The 17,613-nt window shown below is 41.8% G+C and overlaps 1 protein-coding gene across 2 annotated transcripts in view; it reads right to left on the reverse strand.

The window, feature by feature from the left end:
- LOC142741053 (MOB kinase activator 3A) overlaps nucleotides 1–17,613 on the reverse strand; it is a 56,275-nt gene that overhangs the window by 22,532 nt on the left and 16,130 nt on the right. The gene's annotated exons all lie outside the window — the stretch shown is intronic.

Consider the following 17,613-nt stretch of genomic DNA (forward strand, 5'->3'; position numbering starts at 1 on the left):
TTATGGAGTACGAGCTACGCTGTCTTCCTAATCACACGGAAATTACAAAGTGGCCCGGAAGGCATGGGGAACAGAAAAAGCTAGAACAGGGTTTAGGGGGCCCCTGTTCTACAGATAGATGCGGATCCAAGAGGTGGAACCGCATCTATCTGACATTATGGAATAAATGTCCGTGATGGACAAACCCCTTTAAGCTGCAAAATCGCACACACATTTTTATACCGCGCGTGAAAAAACACGTTTAGTATTTCGCCACACAGCGGTTGCTACGTTAGTACCTACCCTTTGATTTCTAAATGTAGCCATAGCAGTCTTGAGAGAAAAACAAGGTCCCACAAATCCCTAGTAAGGGTATGTTCACAGGCAGTGTTTTCAGAAGTAATCCGGGCGTTTTACGCCTCGAATTACGCCTGAAAAAACTTCCCTAATACGCCTACAAACATCTGGCCATTGCCTGCAATGGGTTTTACGATGCTCTGTTCCCATGAGCCTTTATTTTATGCGTCGTCAAAATACGGATCGTAAAGTGACGGCTCGTCAAAAGAAGTGCAGGACATTTCTTAGGAAGTTTTTTGAGCGGTTTTTCATAGACTATTGAAAACCGCTCCAAAAACGGACGTAAAAAACGCAGCGAAAATCGCGAGTGGCTTAAAAAAGTCTGAAAATCAGGAGCTGTTTTCCCGTTTTACACCTGGAATTACGGCCGAAAATACTGCTTGAAAGAGTCGGCAAAAATCTGGCCATTCATTTGAGTGGGTTTTACGATGTACTGTGCAGACGGTCATTTTTTTTTTTACACGCCGCTGTCAGAAAACGGTGCGGAAAAAAAACGCCCGCGTCAAAGAGGTGCATGTCACTTCTTGGGACGTAATTGGAGCCATTTTCCATTGACTCCATAGAAAAACAGCTCCAATTACGTCCGTAATTGACGCTGCGAAAAACGCCTGCACTTGCCATTACGTCTGAAATTCAGGAGCGGTTTTCACCTGAAAATAGCTCCGTAATTTCAGCCGTAACGGACGTGCACGTTCGAACATACCCTAAGAGTTAATTGCTAAGCAGTCAAAGAGTGAACAGCATAAAAATAGATGGATGACAAGTAGAAGCAAAACCAGTTCTTAGTAATGATTTGACAACCACTGGGTATTTAGGTTGCCAAAACCTGAAATGCAATGTAAAGGGTGAAATCCACAACAAAACTTGCAAGTCATTACTTTTTATATTTGCATCCTGTAAGTTAAAGAGGCTCTGTCACCAGATTTTGCAACCCCTATCTGCTATTGCAGCAGATAGGCGCTGCAATGTAGATTACAGTAACGTTTTTATTTTTTAAAAACGAGCATTTTTGGTCAAGTTATGACCATTTTTGTAATTATGCAAATGAGGCTTGCAAAAGTCCAAGTGGGTGTGTATTATGTGCGTACATCGGGGCGTTTTTATTACTTTCACTAGCTGGGTGCTCTAAAGAGAAGTAACATCCTCTTCTCTTCAGAACGCCCAGCTACTGACAGTGCAGATCTGTGACGTCACTCACAGGTCCTGCATCGTGACGGCCACATCGGCACCAGAGGCTACAGTTGATTCTGCAGCAGCATCAGCGTTTGCAGGTAAGATCGACTTACCTGCAAACGCTGATGCTGCTGCAGAATCAACTGTATCCTCTGGGGCCGATGTGGCCGTCACGATGCAGGACCTGTGAGTGACGTCACAGATCTGCACTGTCAGAAGCTGGGCTTTCTGAAGAGAAGAGGATGTTACTTCTCTTCAGAGCACCCAGCTAGTGAAAGTATTAAAAACGCCCCGATGTACGCACATAATACACGCCCACTTGGACTTTTACTTTTAAACACACCCACTTGGACTTTTGCAAGCCTCATTTGCATAATTACAAAAATGGTCATAACTTGGCCAAAAATGCTCGTTTTTTAAAAATAAAAACGTTACTGTAATCTACATTGCAGCGCCTATCTGCTGCAATAGCAGATAGGGGTTGCAAAATCTGGTGACAGAGCCTCTTTAAGAAACATCAGAAAACAAAAGTACAGGAATTTAGACTAACAAAAGCTGAAGCAGTGAGGTCACTAAATGTATGATTTTATATCCTAAATGATTTTTCTTAAAGCATAGGGTATGAAAAAAAATAGCAGAATTGACAGTGCTTAGAATTCCATATGTTCACCAACTGTGTGCTACTTTTCCCATTGAATCTCATGGGATTTGGCAGTTTTGCAAAAAAACACAGGGAAAAAAGCTGCACTACACTCTAAAGCTCTATTTACACGACAGGGTGTCAGCCGTTAACGGAAACACGACCCAAAACGGAAACTGATGCAAAATGGCTGAGAAAAACAGAACAAAACTGCAGTTTTTCTTGGCTGTTTTGATCGGCTAATTGTGACTCATTTGGCTTTTTCTCTGCTATTTTTTTTAACTTGCTACCATGTCCTCACAACCATTGAACCGTGTACTGCAGCATTGGCCGATTTCTCTGCAATTCGGACAGCAGATGTTGATACCCTCTGTAGATAGGGCCACAGGCCCATGGTTAAATAGCAGCACCCCCTCGTAGATAGCGCCACTGTAGCTCCCTGTAGGAGCGGGAATCCCTCTGGTCAGGGATTCCGCTCCAGGAGTTGTCCCGGATATCACTGTCCATATATGGATAGCGACATCAGAGACTTCTCCTGGAGCGGAAGCCACAGCAATGCTGTGGCCGGGGATGTCACGGTCCATATATGGATAGTGACATCAGGGGCTGCATCTAGTAGCAGAAACCTCGGCCAGATCCATCCTGCTCCTACCGGGAGCTATTGTAGCGCTATCTACAGATCTACAGGGAGGGGGGTGCCATCTACAAGGGGGCTGTGGCACTACCTACAGCAAAGAAAAATCTCCTTAAATGCACTTCGCATTGTGAGGAGGAGGAGAGCGCGAGTGGCAGAAAGCACGGCCGTCACTCTGATCACATCCAACTTCTATGGGAGCCGTGCGGCCGTGAGAAAGGTCCAAAATAGGGCATGTTAAATTTTTTGACGGTCTGATTTACCAGGCCGTCAAAAAAACGGCTGTGTGAATAGCCCCATTTGGGGGTCTATTTTCTTTACTGCGGCCGTGTGACGGCCATTAAATAAACAGCTATCACACGGCTGACTATCCCTGCTGCTTGAATAGGGCCTAAAACTATTCACCCGACAGGGTCCGGGTGTCAGCCATTTTGCATCCGTTCCGTGTTTCCGCTTTTAACGGCCGATTATGACCTGTTCTGTACGGTCTGTTTTAAAAACAGGCTAATTTCATTTGTCAATATTTTTAGTCCCAAACCACTAAAAATACCCACAGGAAGGTCACATCATCGGCCATTTACCATTTTGTCTTGCTTTCAGAGTATAGAAAGCTTTGTCTGTTCCCGGAGCTTCTTTGCATTCGTTTCTGGCTTTTTCTCTGCTATTTTTTTTACTTGCATCATGTCCTCACAACCATTGAACCGTGTACTGCAGCTTTGGCTGATTTCTCTGCAATACGGACAGCAGATGTTGATGCCCTCTGTAGATAGTGCCACACTGCCCCCTTGTAGATGGCGCCACTGTAGATCCCTGTAGGAGCGGAATCCCTCTGGCTGGGACAGTGATGTCAGCGTTGGCAATGCTCTTGCCCGGGGATTCTGCTTCAAGAGGAGCCCCGGATGGCACTGTCCATATGTGGATAGTGACATCAGGGGCATCTCCTGGAGCAGAATCCATGGTCAGAGCGTCGGCAACACTCTGGCTGGGAAGCAGGACTTGTCCCGGATGTCAATGTCCATATGCAGACAGACATCAGGGGAACAATCCAGAGGGATTTCGATCCTACAGGGAGCTACAGAGGCGCCATCTACAGGAGGGAGGGCGTGCCATCTACTGGGTCGTGGGGTGCTATCTACAAGGGGGCTGTGTGGCACTACCTACAGCAAAAAATGTGCAATTACTTACATGGATGTGCTGTGAGTAGAGAGCGAGTGGCAGCAATCTCGGCTGTCACTCGGATCACATCCAACAGACTCCTATTCTTTGACAGGCCGTCAAAAAATCAGCCGTGTGAATAGCCCCTTTTTGGGTCCATTTTTTTTTTTACTGCAGCAGCTGTTAAATGAACGGCCGTCACACGGCAAACTATACCGGTCATCTGAATAGCATAGGGCCTAAGGCCTTACTGACACGAGCGTGTCCAATTTGCAACCGCAAAAAAGGGCAGTTTTTCTTGCATGACTGCCCGTGTGTCATCCATTTTTCTCCTCTTCCTGGGTTTTACTTTCCTTTTTTTCTCTGAATTCCTTTAGAAACTGATGCGTGCAAAAAAGACAGAACACAGACCTCGTCCGCTTTTTTCACGCACCCATATACTTAAACGGGCACGCTCGATCCGCAATGGGACAGAAAAGAGCGAGTGAGTTCTACAAAACGGACACACTCTGTGAAAATGCACGTATGTGGGAATAGCCCCCAATGAATTGCATTTGTCAGTGTGCGGTCAGTAATTTAAACGGACAGCACACAGATAATGAAATACTTGTATGTGAATTAGGCCCAATAGTGATACAGGCTTGGCAGTATTGTAACAGTGTGCCTTCCATTCCAAGGGCCAAAACTGAGCAAGTGCATTACCTACATATATAAAAGACAGACATTTCCAAAAAATGTTGTGTCAACCCCTTGGCGTCACAGCCATTTTTAGTTTTTTTTTCTTCCCGCATTCCAAAAGCCATAACTTGTTTTATTTTTCCGTTGACATAGCCGTTTGAGAAATTATTTTTTTGCGGGACGAGTTGTAGTTTGTACTTTTTAGTATTTAAATGTACCACTGGGAAACTGAAAAAAATTATTTGTTGGGTGAGAGGGAAAAAAAAAAAATACAGCGATTCCTTTTTTGGGTTTTCTTATTAAGACCTTCGCCGTGTAGTAAAAAAAATACATGCCATCTCTATTCTGCGGGTCACTAGGATTACGGCGACACCAAATTTATATATTTTTTTCATGGTTAAATCTAGTTTCAAAAATCAAACTATTTGTTTAAAAAAATAAAAAGTTAAAGAAAATGTATGTTGTGTCATTATACCGGTTGTTATTTTACGGTTGATTGAGCAGTACGAGGGCTTGTTTTTTTGCATGTCGAGTTGTAGTTTTTATTGGTACTATTTTTGGGTGCATGCAACTTTTTGATCACTTATTAAATTTTTGGGGTGAGTGGAGGTAACCAAAAAACAGCAATTTGGGAATTTTGAAGAATTTTATCTTTAAAGGTGTTCACCGTGCGGGTTAAATACTGTTATATTAGAATAGATCGGACTTTTACAGATGTGTCGATACCAGTTAATTTTTACATTACATTACTTTAGAGGAAAATGGGACAAGTTGTTTTTTTTTTTTTTTACACACACCTAATTCATATTTTTTTGTACTTTATTTAGCGCTTTACAATTGATTGTTGGTACCATATACTGCAGTGTGCAATTGTGAACCAATACTTTGTAAAGTCGCCAAATAAAAGGCCTCAATATTATATAGTACTCTTTCACTCCTGAGCCTGGTTGAATGTCCAGGCAAAAGATTAGGTCCACATGTAGGGTATTTCTAAAACCAGGAAACACAGCATAATAATTAGAGAGCTGTCTTGTTATGGTGGCACAAGCTGGGCACCACATATTGGCATATCTATGGAAAAAAATCCAATTTTCACTCTGCAACATCGCGTGCACACCAAATTTCTGCCAAACACCTGCGGGGTTAATATGCTCACTACAACCGTAGGTAAATACCTTGGAGGGGTGTGGTTTCCAAAATGGGGTTACTTCTGGTGTGGGGGGGGGGAATACACTGTTTTGGTCCCACACAGACTTTGCAAATGTGACACACCGCCCAAAAACCAATCCAGCAAAATCTGTACTCCAAAAGCAAATGGCGCTCCTTCCCTTCTGAGCCCTGCAGTGTGCCAAAACAGCAGTTTATGACCATATATCAGGTATTGCCGTACTCGGGAGAAATTGTTTTACATATGTTGGGTTCTTTTTTTCCTTTATTTGTTGAGAAAATGAAAAACTTTTGAGCTAAAACTACGTCTTATTGAAGAAAAAGGATTTTTTTTTTATTTTCACTGCCCAATTCTAATAAAATCTATGAAACACCTGTGGGGTCAAAATGCTTACTACACCCCTAGATGGATTCTTCAAGGGGTGTAGTTTCCTAAATGGAGTCACTTTTTTGCCGTTCTCACTGTTTTGGTCCGTCAGGGGCTTTGAAAATGCGACATGGCCGCCACAAACCATTCCTGCTAAATTTGAGCTCCAAGAGCCAAATGGCGCTCTTTCCCTTCTAAGCCCGACCGTGTGTCCAAACAGCCCCCACATGTGGGGTATTGTTTTACTCAGGAGAAATTGCTTTACAAATGTTGCAGTGCTTTTTCTCCTTTACTCCTTGTGGAAATTAGAAAAAAAATTAGCTAAACCCACATTTTCTTTAAAAGAATGTCGATCTTAATTTTCACGGCCTACTTCCAATTTCTGCAAAAAACCTGCAGGGTCAAAACGGTCACTATACCCCTAGATAATTTCCTCAAGGGGTGTAGTTTCTAAAATGGGGTCACTTTTGGGGGTTTTCCACTGTTTTGGCACCGCAAGAGCCCTTGAAACCTGACATGGTGTCTAAAATATTTTCTAATAAAAAGGAGGCCCCAAAATCCTCTAGGTGCTCCTTTGATTCTGAGGCCTGTGCTTCAGTCCATTAGCACACTAGGACCACATATGGAATATTTCTAAAAACTGCAGAATGTGGGCAATAAATATTGAGTTGCGTTTCTCTGATAAAACTTTGTGTTAAAGATTTTTTTTTTATGAATTTCGACAAAAAAAAAAAAAATTTCAAAATGTCACCTCTACATTGCTTTAATTCCTGTGAAACACCTAAAGAGTTAAGAAAGTATTCAAAACAGCATTCTTAAAGTCTGAGGGGTGAAGCTTTTAAAATGGGGTGCTTTACGGGGACTTTCTCATATATATATAAGGCCCTCAATGTCACTTTAGAACGGAACTGGTTTCTGAAAAGAGGCTTTTGGAATTTTCTTGAAAAGGTTATAAATTGCTGCTGAAGTTCTAAAAAATAAAAGGATGTTCAAAAAACGATGAAAATAAAGAAGACACATGGGAAATGTTAACTAGCAACTAATTTTGTGTGGTATTACTATCTGTTTTACAAGCAGATACATTTAAATTTAGAAAAATTCTATTTTTTGCAAATTTTTTCTACGTTTTGGTGTTTTTCACAAATAAATATTACATTTGCCGACCAAATTTTTCCACAAAGTACAATATCTCACAAGAAAATCTCAGAATCGCTTGGGTAGGTATAAGCATTCCAGAGTTATTACCACATAAACAGACGTCAGATTTGAAAAAAAAAAAATCGGCTGTGCAACAAGGCCAAAACAGGCGGTGTCCTGAAGGGGTTAATTTACTTTTTAACTGCATGTATATTCTTTTGTTTGTGTTCAGTTTGCATATTTAGATTTCTGTTGATCGATTATCCATGCTACACCGCGGATGTTGCCGTCTTTAAAAAGACATATCTGACTTCTATTCGATTAGTGGCCGCTGCTTGTGTCTAAGCTAGACCCTTATAATTACATAGATATGGTTGTATCTAGTGTATGATGATGGTTTCATACTCAAATTCTTCCAATTCCCTTCCCTCTATCCTTTTTCCTCACTTTTATGTTTATTCATATTTTCATCACTTGTTTTGTATGATTTTTCTAACTTTTGTAGTTATTTAATATTTTTCACTGATATATGTAGAGAAGTTGAGATGAGGCGTTGCTATATTTAGTAGGGCTAGTTTTTTTTTAATGTATGCACTATGTAACTAAGGACATACTTATAAACGGTATTATATTTGGGGTGATTTACAGGTCACAGATATTGATGTTAATACATACACACCTACAGAGTCTGTTAACCCCTTCCCGACATTTGTCGTATAGATAAGTCATGGAAAGCTAGTGCTTCCTGCAATCTGCCGTACGACAAATGGTGGACACAGGCTCAGAAGCTAAGTCGGTGCCACCATCCCCCGGTGTCAGCTATATGTTACAGCTGACACACTGCTTTAACGGCAGGGACCGAATTCCACTCGATCCCCGCCATTAACCCCTTAAAAGAAGGGGTCAAAAGCAATTGCTGCATTTAAGCAGTTTGCAGCATATTGCCACCCCAGCAACGAAACTGCCGGGGTGTCATGGCTGCAAAAAAACCGGAGGCCTAATATTGGCCTCTCCGTATCCCTAGTGCGAAAGCCTTCCAGGACCCGCCCAGAGGCGGGGCCTAAAGGGTTACCAAAGCAGATGGCAAGATGACGGCGGCTCAGGAGCTGAGCCGGCGTAATCAGCGGTGGATGTCTGCTGTATGTTACAGCGGACATCCACCTGTAGCAGCAGGAACCGCAGCTAGCTCCGATCCCTGCCATCAACTCTTTAGATGCATTGATCGAAAGCGATTGCTGCATCTTAGAGGTTGAACATACAAAAAAAGGCCATACTCACAAATTGGGCAGATATAGGCCTAGCAAGACGCAGACAGGTCAAAAATGCTGCTGAAGGAGAGTGCTCAGGTGTGTTAAATAATAATGGGAGTGCCTATTATTTAACACACCTGAGCACGCTCCTTCAGCAGCATTTTTGACCTGTCTGCGTCTTGCTGGGCCTAGATTTGCCCAATTTGTGAGTATGGCCTTTTTTTGTGTTTTTAATCTTATTCTATGTCCCACTTTTTTCTGTGGTGTATCTTAGAGGTGGATAGCAGATCGGCAGCCCTGCCATGCGATCGCAAGGCTGCCGACTGCTGCTGTGGCAATAGGAAGCCTGACAATGGAACCCTGCTCTGCCATTACAGTAGCCGATTAGGCCCCGCTCTGAGGCGAAGCCTAATCAGCTCACTGTCAGTGAACGACTGACAGATCTAATACATTGCACTACACAGCACTGTGTAGTGCAATGTATTAGAAAAAAAACCTCAGACTGTTTTAGTCCCTTTAGGGGACTTCAAGGTACAACAAAGAATATAAAAAAAAAAAAAAAAGTTTCAAGTAGTAAAACACAATCTCCCTTTTTCACTTATCAAGTCGTTTATTATTGAAAATAAATAAATAAACCATACTGATTTGGTATTGCCGTGACCAAAGCTAGAAAAATATTGTAATTTATTCCATGCAGTGAACGGCGTAGGAAACAAAAAAGAAAAGTAAAAACAAATGTCAGAATTTATGTTTTTTGGTCACTTTGCCCTACAAAAATTGGAATAAAAAGTGATCAAAAAGTTGCATGTATCCAAAAACGGTACCTATAAAAACTATACCTCATCCCGCAAAAAACCAGCTCTCATACAGCTCCGACTAAAAAGTTATGGTTCTCACAACATGGCAACAGAAAAATATTTTTTTTACAAAAAGTAATTTTATTGTGCAAAAATATTATAACGCATGGTGGACGCTGTATAGAAAAAAAAAAAAAAAAACTATGCCAGAATTGCTGTTTTTGGGTCACCTTGCCTCCCAAATAAAGTAGGATAAAAAGAGAGTGATCAAAAAGTCACATGCACCCCAAAATGGTACCAATGATAACTACAGCTCGTCCGGCAAAAATACAGTCCTCATACCACTAAGTCTATGAAAAAATAAAAATTAGTTAACGCTCCAATAAGTCAGGAACAAAAAATAAATACGCAGGCCTGAGGGGAACATTTCTTCTGTTTCAAGAGGCAATTTATCAAGGCCCTAAAATTAGGGAACCAGGAAGAGTAGGGCACAAAACTATACGCTGGAAGAGAGGGTGCCCGTATTATACCAGGAAAACACTTTCCCAGCAAAATTCCCCAAACTGCAAAAGGTGTAGTGTGTAACAAAATGGAGAGAAGAAAGGACACCATCTATCAGTGTGACACTGGCCTGTGCAGAAAGGATCGTTTCTACTCATGCATATAGTTTAAATGGTTGTACCAGAATCAAAAACCACACATTTATGGATTATTTTATTGTTTTTTGTTTACCCCATTATTATACACTGATGTACTCCGCACAGAATACATATGCCCCCACATTATAAAACTAAAAATATCAGTAAAACTCCAAACAAAACTACCACCAAGCAAAATCCACGCTCTAAAAAGGCAAATGGCGCTCCCTCCCTTCTACACTGTGCCAAAACAGCGGTTTACTTCCACATAAACAATGTGTCTCCCCAGTGGCACAAGATGGGCACGGCAAATTGCAACTTTTCCTTAGATCTGTCATTTCAGTGGCAAATTTGTAACTTTGCGCCATCTACAGCGCACTCTTATGGTAAAGACCTGTGAAAATGCTCACTACTAGGGATGCACGATGCATCAAAACCTGATACAGTTTCAAAACCGTGCACACCCAAACTGTTCGATACCGTTATTTCATGTATTTCGATACGTTAGCATTGTAACACATGTATGTATAAGAGGCGGGCTGCGGCTGTGTAATACAGATAATCTCTCCCGAGTCCTGACAAGTGCTTGGTGTCAGAATAATGCGATGCGGCCAGCGCTACACTAATGAGCGGCGGCACTGAATACCGAACATGGCGGGCGCACTGCAAAACACCCCCAAGTTCTGTCTTCAGTGCCTGAACCGCCGCTCATTAGTGCAGCACCTGCCGCATCACCTCATGCTGACCGCGCGCGCACTTAATGTCAGGAGCGGGGCAATTGCTGTATTACACAGCCGCAGCCCGCTCTAGAACGGCGGAGATCAGAGAAACCTCTCATCTCTGCTGCTATTCTCCTGAATGCTGCGATCAAAGCTGACCGCCACCGCAGCATTCAAGAGGAAAATGAGAAGCGGGGATGCCCCTTGGATTGCGTCACAGGAATCCCTGTGACGCGATTGAGTGACATACCATATATGGCCAGACAGCCCAGGGTCTATTGAAGGACCCCAGGGCTGTCTGACAATATTTCTTGTTAGGGTGTACTTAGGTATGTCCTATCAACTGCCTATGTACTATCCGTAAACAGGCTAATGTACTGGCATATAAATGTCAGTATATTAAAGTTTAAATGTAAAAGTAAAAGCAAAAGTAATATTAAATAAAAAATACACATACACCTTTTTTTTACAATAAACATTAAAATAAGTCTCAATACATAAAATATACACATATTTCGGTATTGGTGCGGCCGTAATAACCTAAACAATTTTTTTTGGGTCATTTATGATGTGTACGCTGTAAAAAATAAAAAACACTGCTTTCTTTCACTTATTAATGTGAGGCACGAGGTGCGATGAATTTAACCTCCATGTGCCGGACATTAATAGTATTTAACCCCATCATGCACCTTACACATTAACTCATTATGACTGAGAAACATGATGGGGTTAATTACTATTAACCCCTTCAGGACCCAGCCTGTTTTGGCCTTCAGGACACAGCAGATTTTTCCAAATCGGACACGTGTTACTTTATGTGGTAATCACATCGGAATCCTTTTACCTATCCAAGAGATTCCGAGATTGTTTTCTAGTGACATGTTTTACTTTGTTAGTGAAACAATTTGGGTCGATAATTTCTGTATTTATTTGAGCAAAACACCAAAATTTGGAAAAAAAAAAATATATGCAAAAAGTAGCATTTTTCTAAATTTAAACGTATCTGCTTGTAAAACAGATAGTAATACCATGAAAAATAGTTACTAGTTAACATTTCCCATATATCTACTTTATGTTTGCATCATTTTTTTGAACGTGCTTTTATTTTTCTAGGACGTTACAAGGCTTAGAACTTAGCAGCAATTTCTCATATTTTAACCCCTTCCCGCTCCTGGACGTACTATTAGCTCATGGTAGCTCTCTTCGCGCTCCATGACCTAATAGTACGTCTCGGGAGTAATGGCTGTTTCGGCCGTCCTCCCGACACATACAGGAGCGGTGAAAGCTGCTGTCTCGTACAGCAGCTACCGCAGCTCCTACAGCGGGGACTGATCGCTGTGTCCCCGCTGATTAAAGAGGCTCTGTCACCAGATTTTGCAACCCCTATCTGCTATTGCAGCAGATAGGCGCTGCAATGTAGATTACAGTAACGTTTTTATTTTTAAAAAACAAGCATTTTTGGCCAAGTTATGACCATTTTTGTAGTTATGCAAATGAGGCTTGCCAAAGTCCAAGTGAAGCCTCTGGTGCCGATGTGGCCGACACGATGCAGGACCTGTGAGTGACGTCACAGATCTGCACAGCCAGAAGCTGGGCGTTGTGAAGAGAAGTGGATGATACTTCTCTTCAGAGCGCCCAGCTAGTAAAAGTATTAAAAACGCCCCGATGTACGCACATAATACACGCCCACTTGGACTTTTACTTTTAAACACACCCACTTGGACTTTTGCAAGCCTCATTTGCATAACTACAAAAATGGTCATAACTTGGCCAAGAATGCTCGTTTTTTAAAAATAAAAACGTTACGGTAATCTACATTGCAGAACCTATCTGCTGCAATAGCAGATAGGGGTTGCAAAATCTGGTGACAGAGCCTATTTAACCCCTTAAAAGCCGTGTTCAATAGAGATCGCGGCTTCTAAGGGGTTAAGCTTCCATCGCCGGCCTGCTACACGATACTACAACACGCGACTATGGCAGCCGGACACCAAACAATGGCGTCCTGCTATGCCATCGACGGTAGCCCAGTGGGTCCCGACAAAGTCAGGACCCACTATGCTTGCTGTCAGTGAGTAGCGGACAGCTCTAATACACTGCACTACGCATGTAGTGCAGTGTATTAGAATAGCGATCAGGGCCTCCTGCCCTCAAGTCCCCTAGTGGGACAAAATAATAAAGTTAAAAAAAGATGTGTAAAAATAAGAGAATAAAAGTTTTAAAAGTAATAAAAGTAAAAAAAGTAAAAATCCCGCCCTTTTCCCTCATCAGTCCTTTATTATTAATAAAAATAGATAAAACAAATAAACTATACATAACTGGTATCGCCGCGTCCGTAACGGCCTGAGCTACAAAATTATTTCGTTATTTATCCCGCACAGTGAACGCCGTAAAAGAAAATAATAATAAACCGTACCACAATCACAATTGTTTGGTCACTTCACCTCCCAAAAAATAGAATAAAAAGAGATCAAAAATTCGCATGTACCTAAAAATGGTACTGATCAAAACTGAAGTTCGTTACGCAAAAAATAAGTCCTCGCACGGCTTTATTGATGGAAAAATAAAAAAAAAGTTCTGGCTCTCAGAATATGGTAACACAAAAAGGGAATGATTTTTTACAAAACTTATTTTATTGTGTAAACGCCATAAGAGATAAAAAAAAACTATAAACATCTGGTATCGCCGTAATCGTATCACCCCGCAGAATAAAGTGAATATGTCATTTATAGCGCACGGCAAATGCTGTAAAAAAAATAGAATAAAAAGACAATAGAAGAATTGCTGTTTTTTAGTCACCACGCCACTTAAAAATTGAATGAAAACTGATCAAAAAGCCACATGCACCCCAAGAAAACTACAATGAATTCCTCAAGGGGTCTAGTTTCCAAAATGGGTCACTTTTGGGGGGTTTCCACTGTTTTGGCACCACAAGACCTCTTCAAACCGGACATGGTGCCTAATAAAAAAAAAAAAGAGGCCTCAAAATCCACTAGGTGCTCCTTTGCTTCGGAGGCCGGTGATTCAGTCCATTACCGCACTAGGGCCACATGTGGGATATTTATCAAAACTGCAGAATCTGGGCAATACGTATTAAGTTGCGTTTCTCTGGTGAAACCTTTTGTGTTATATAAAAAAAAAAAAATCGTATAAAAAGGATTTTCTGACAAAAATAAATATGTAAATTTCACCTCTACTTTGCTTTAAAGAGGCTCTGTCACCAGATTTTGCAACCCCTATCTGCTATTGCAGCAGATAGGCGCTGCAATGTAGATTACAGTAACGTTTTTATTTTTTAAAAACGAGCATTTTTGGCCAAGTTATGACCATTTTTGTAATTATGCAAATGAGGCTTGCAAAAGTCCAAGTGGGCGTGTATTATGTGCGTACATCGGGGCGTTTTTAATACTTTCACTAGCTGGGCGCTCTGATGAGAAGTAACATCCTCTTCTCTTCAGAACGCCCAGCTTGTGACAGTGCAGATCTGTGACGTCACTCACAGGTCCTGCATCGTGACGGCCACATCGGCACCAGAGGCTACAGTTGATTCTGCAGCAGCAACAGCGTTTGCAGGTAAGTCGATCTTACCTGCAAACGCTGATGCTGCTGCAGAATCAACTGTAGCCTCTGCTGCCGATGTGGCCGTCACGATGCAGGACCTGTGAGTGACGTCACAGATCTGCACTGTCAGAAGCTGGGCGTTCTGAAGAGAAGAGGATGTTACTTCTCTTCACAGCGCCCAGCTAGTAAAAGTATTAAAAACGCCCCGATGTACGCACCTAATACACACCCACTTGGACTTTTGCAAGCCTCATTTGCATAATTACAAAAATGGTCATAACTTGGCCAAAAATGCTCGTTTTTTTAAAAATAAAAACGTTACTGTAATCTACATTGTAGCGCCGATCTGCTGCAATAGCAGATAGGGGCTGCAAAATCTGGTGACAGAGCCTCTTTAAATTCCTGTGAAACACCTAAAGCGTTCATAAACTTTCGAAATGCTGTTGTGAATACTTTGAGGGGTCTAGTTTCTAAAATGGGGTGTTTGATGGGGGTGTCGAATATATAGGCACCTCGAAGCAACTTCAGAACTGAACTGGAACGAGCATTGCCTACTCCAAGACGACCCCAGTTTTGACAGTTTGTATAAACGGAGACCCCTATTAGACAGTTTCAGCGCACGGTTTTCCCAAGCATACACCACCGAGACGTGTAATTTCTATTGAGGAGTCCTTGGTACATTTTAAAGGGAGGCTTCAATTCCGCTAGTACCTGCCGGGTAAGAGGGCAAGGTATGGTGTGAAGATGTATAAGCTGTGTGAGAGTGCATCAGGGTATACCTACAAATTTAGGATATATGAAGGGAAGGACACCAGTGCTCAGCCCCCAGAATGCCCCCCCCCCCCTTTACTGGGAGTGAATGCAAAAATTGTGTGGGATTTGGTGCACCCACTCCTGGACCAGGGTTACCAACTCTACCTGGATAATTTTTATACCAGCGTCCCACTCTTCAACTGCCTCGCTTCCTGAAGTCCTGTTGCATGCGGCACTGCTAGAAAAAATCTGAGAGGCCTCCCTAAGAGTCTGCTTGGGCAAACACTCAGAAGGGGTGAGAGCAGGGCACAATCCAGCAGTAATATATTGTGTGTCAAGTACAAGGACGAGAGATGCCACACCAGTACCCATGTACCTGTACGAGGTACCAGTACAGCGACCCCCAAACCAGACTGCATCCTGGACTACAATAGGTACATGGGTGGGGTGGACTTGTCAGATCAAGTCCTGAAGCCCTACAGTGCCATGCGGTGTGGTAGAAGAAGCTGGCCATGCACATCACACAGATGACATTGTACAATGTGTACGTGCTACGTCGATGTGCAGGCCAGAGGGGAACTTTCCTGGAATTTCAAGAGGTGATTATCAAGAACCTTATCTTTAGGGACCAAGAAAATCGGACACCCAGAACTTTTGGAAGCCGGGCCACACGCATCGTGCCAGGGCAACACTTTCCAGGAGAAGTTCCCCAGACTGGCAAGAAAGGAAAAAGTCAAAAGAGGTACAAAGTCTGCTATAAGAGGGGGATAAGGGAAGACACAATATATCAATGTGACGCGTGTCCTGAAAAACTAAGGCTCCGTATGAAAGAGTGCTTCAAAATGTATCATACATCCCTAGATTTTTAATCTACCCCAGTTTCACTTACCTTGATGCACTCCGCACATCTTATCCCCCTCATCTTTCCCTTCTGAGCCCTGCAGTGTGCCCAGGCAGCTGATAACAGCCACATTGAGGGTATTGCCATACCCGTTAGAACCCACATTACAGTTTATGGGGTGTATGTCTCCGGTAAAAATGCTCACTACACCTCTAGATGAATGCCTTAAGGGGTGTAGCTTTTAAAACGGGGTCACTTCTTGGGGGTTTCAACTGTACTGGTACCTCAGGGGCTTCTGCATACATGACTTCGCACCAGAAAATCCCCAGTAGGCCAAATGGTGGTCCTTTCCTTCTGAGCCCTCCCATGGGCCCAAACGTCAGTTTATCACCACAAATTGGACATTGCCGCACTCAGGACAATTTGGGCAACAAAATTAGGTATTTTATTTCTTGTGAAAAGAAGAACACAACACCAATAAATGAATTCCTTGAGGGGTGTAGTTTACAAAATGGGGTCACTTCTGGTGGGTTTCCATTGCTTTGTTACCTCTGGGGCTCTGCATATGCGACATGGCACCCGAAAACCAATCCAGCTAAATCTGGACTCCAACAAACACATAGCGCTCCTTTCCTTCTGAGCCCTCCCATGGGCCCAAACGGCAGTTTATCACCACAAATGGGGTATTGCCACTCTCAGGACAAATTGGGCAACAAAATTAGGTATTTTATTTCTTGTGAAAATAAGAAATTAATAAAAAAAATGACATCTTATTGGAAAAAATTTCGTCATTTTTTTCAATTTCACAGCCCAATTCAAATAGGTGCTGTGAAAAAAACTGTGCGGTCAAAATGGTAACAAAGAATGAATTCCTTGAGGGGTGTAGTTTCCGAAATGGGGTCACTTTTGTGGGATTCCTACTGTTTTGGCACCTTAATACCTCTTCAAACCTGGCATGCTGCCTAAAATATATTCTAATAATAAAAAAAAAAAAAAAAAAGCCTCAAAATGTACTAGGTCCTTCTTTGGTTCTGGGGCTTGTGTTTTAGTCCAGGAGTACACTAGAGCCACATGTGGGACATTTCTAAAAACTGCAGAATCTGGACAATAGATATTTAGTAGTGTTTCTTTGGTAAAACCTTCTGCGTTACAGAAAAAAAATTGAATACAATTGAAATTCAGCAAGAAAAATGAAATTTGCAAATTTCACCTCTACTTTGCTTTAATTTCTGTGAAATGACCGAAGGGTTAAATAAACTTTCTAAATGCGGTTTTGAATACTTTGAGGGGTCTAGTTTTTAAAATGGGGTGTTTTATGGGGGTTTCTAATACATAGGCCCCTCAAAGCCACTTCGGAACTGAACAGGTACCTTAAAAAAAGGCTTTTGAAATTTTCTTAAAAATATGAGGAATTGCTGTTTATGTTCTAAGCCTTGTAACGTCCAAGAAAAATAAAAGAATGTTCAAAAAACTATGCCAATCTAAAGTAGACATATGGGAAATGTGAACTAGTAACCATTTTGGGTGGGTATAACCGTCTGTTTTACAAGCAGATGCATTTAAATTCTGAAAAATGCTATTTTTTATAAATTTTCTCTAAATTTTGTAATTTTTCACCAATAAACACTGAATATATCGTCCAAATTTTACCACTAACATAAAGCCCAATGTGTCACGAGAAAACAATCTCAGAATCGCTTGGCTAGGTTTAAGCATTCCGACGTTATTACCACATAAAGTAAAATATGTCAGATTTGAAAAATGGGCTCT

This window comes from Rhinoderma darwinii, chromosome 1, assembly GCF_050947455.1.
Source record: "Rhinoderma darwinii isolate aRhiDar2 chromosome 1, aRhiDar2.hap1, whole genome shotgun sequence".
Lineage (NCBI taxonomy): Eukaryota > Metazoa > Chordata > Amphibia > Anura > Rhinodermatidae > Rhinoderma > Rhinoderma darwinii.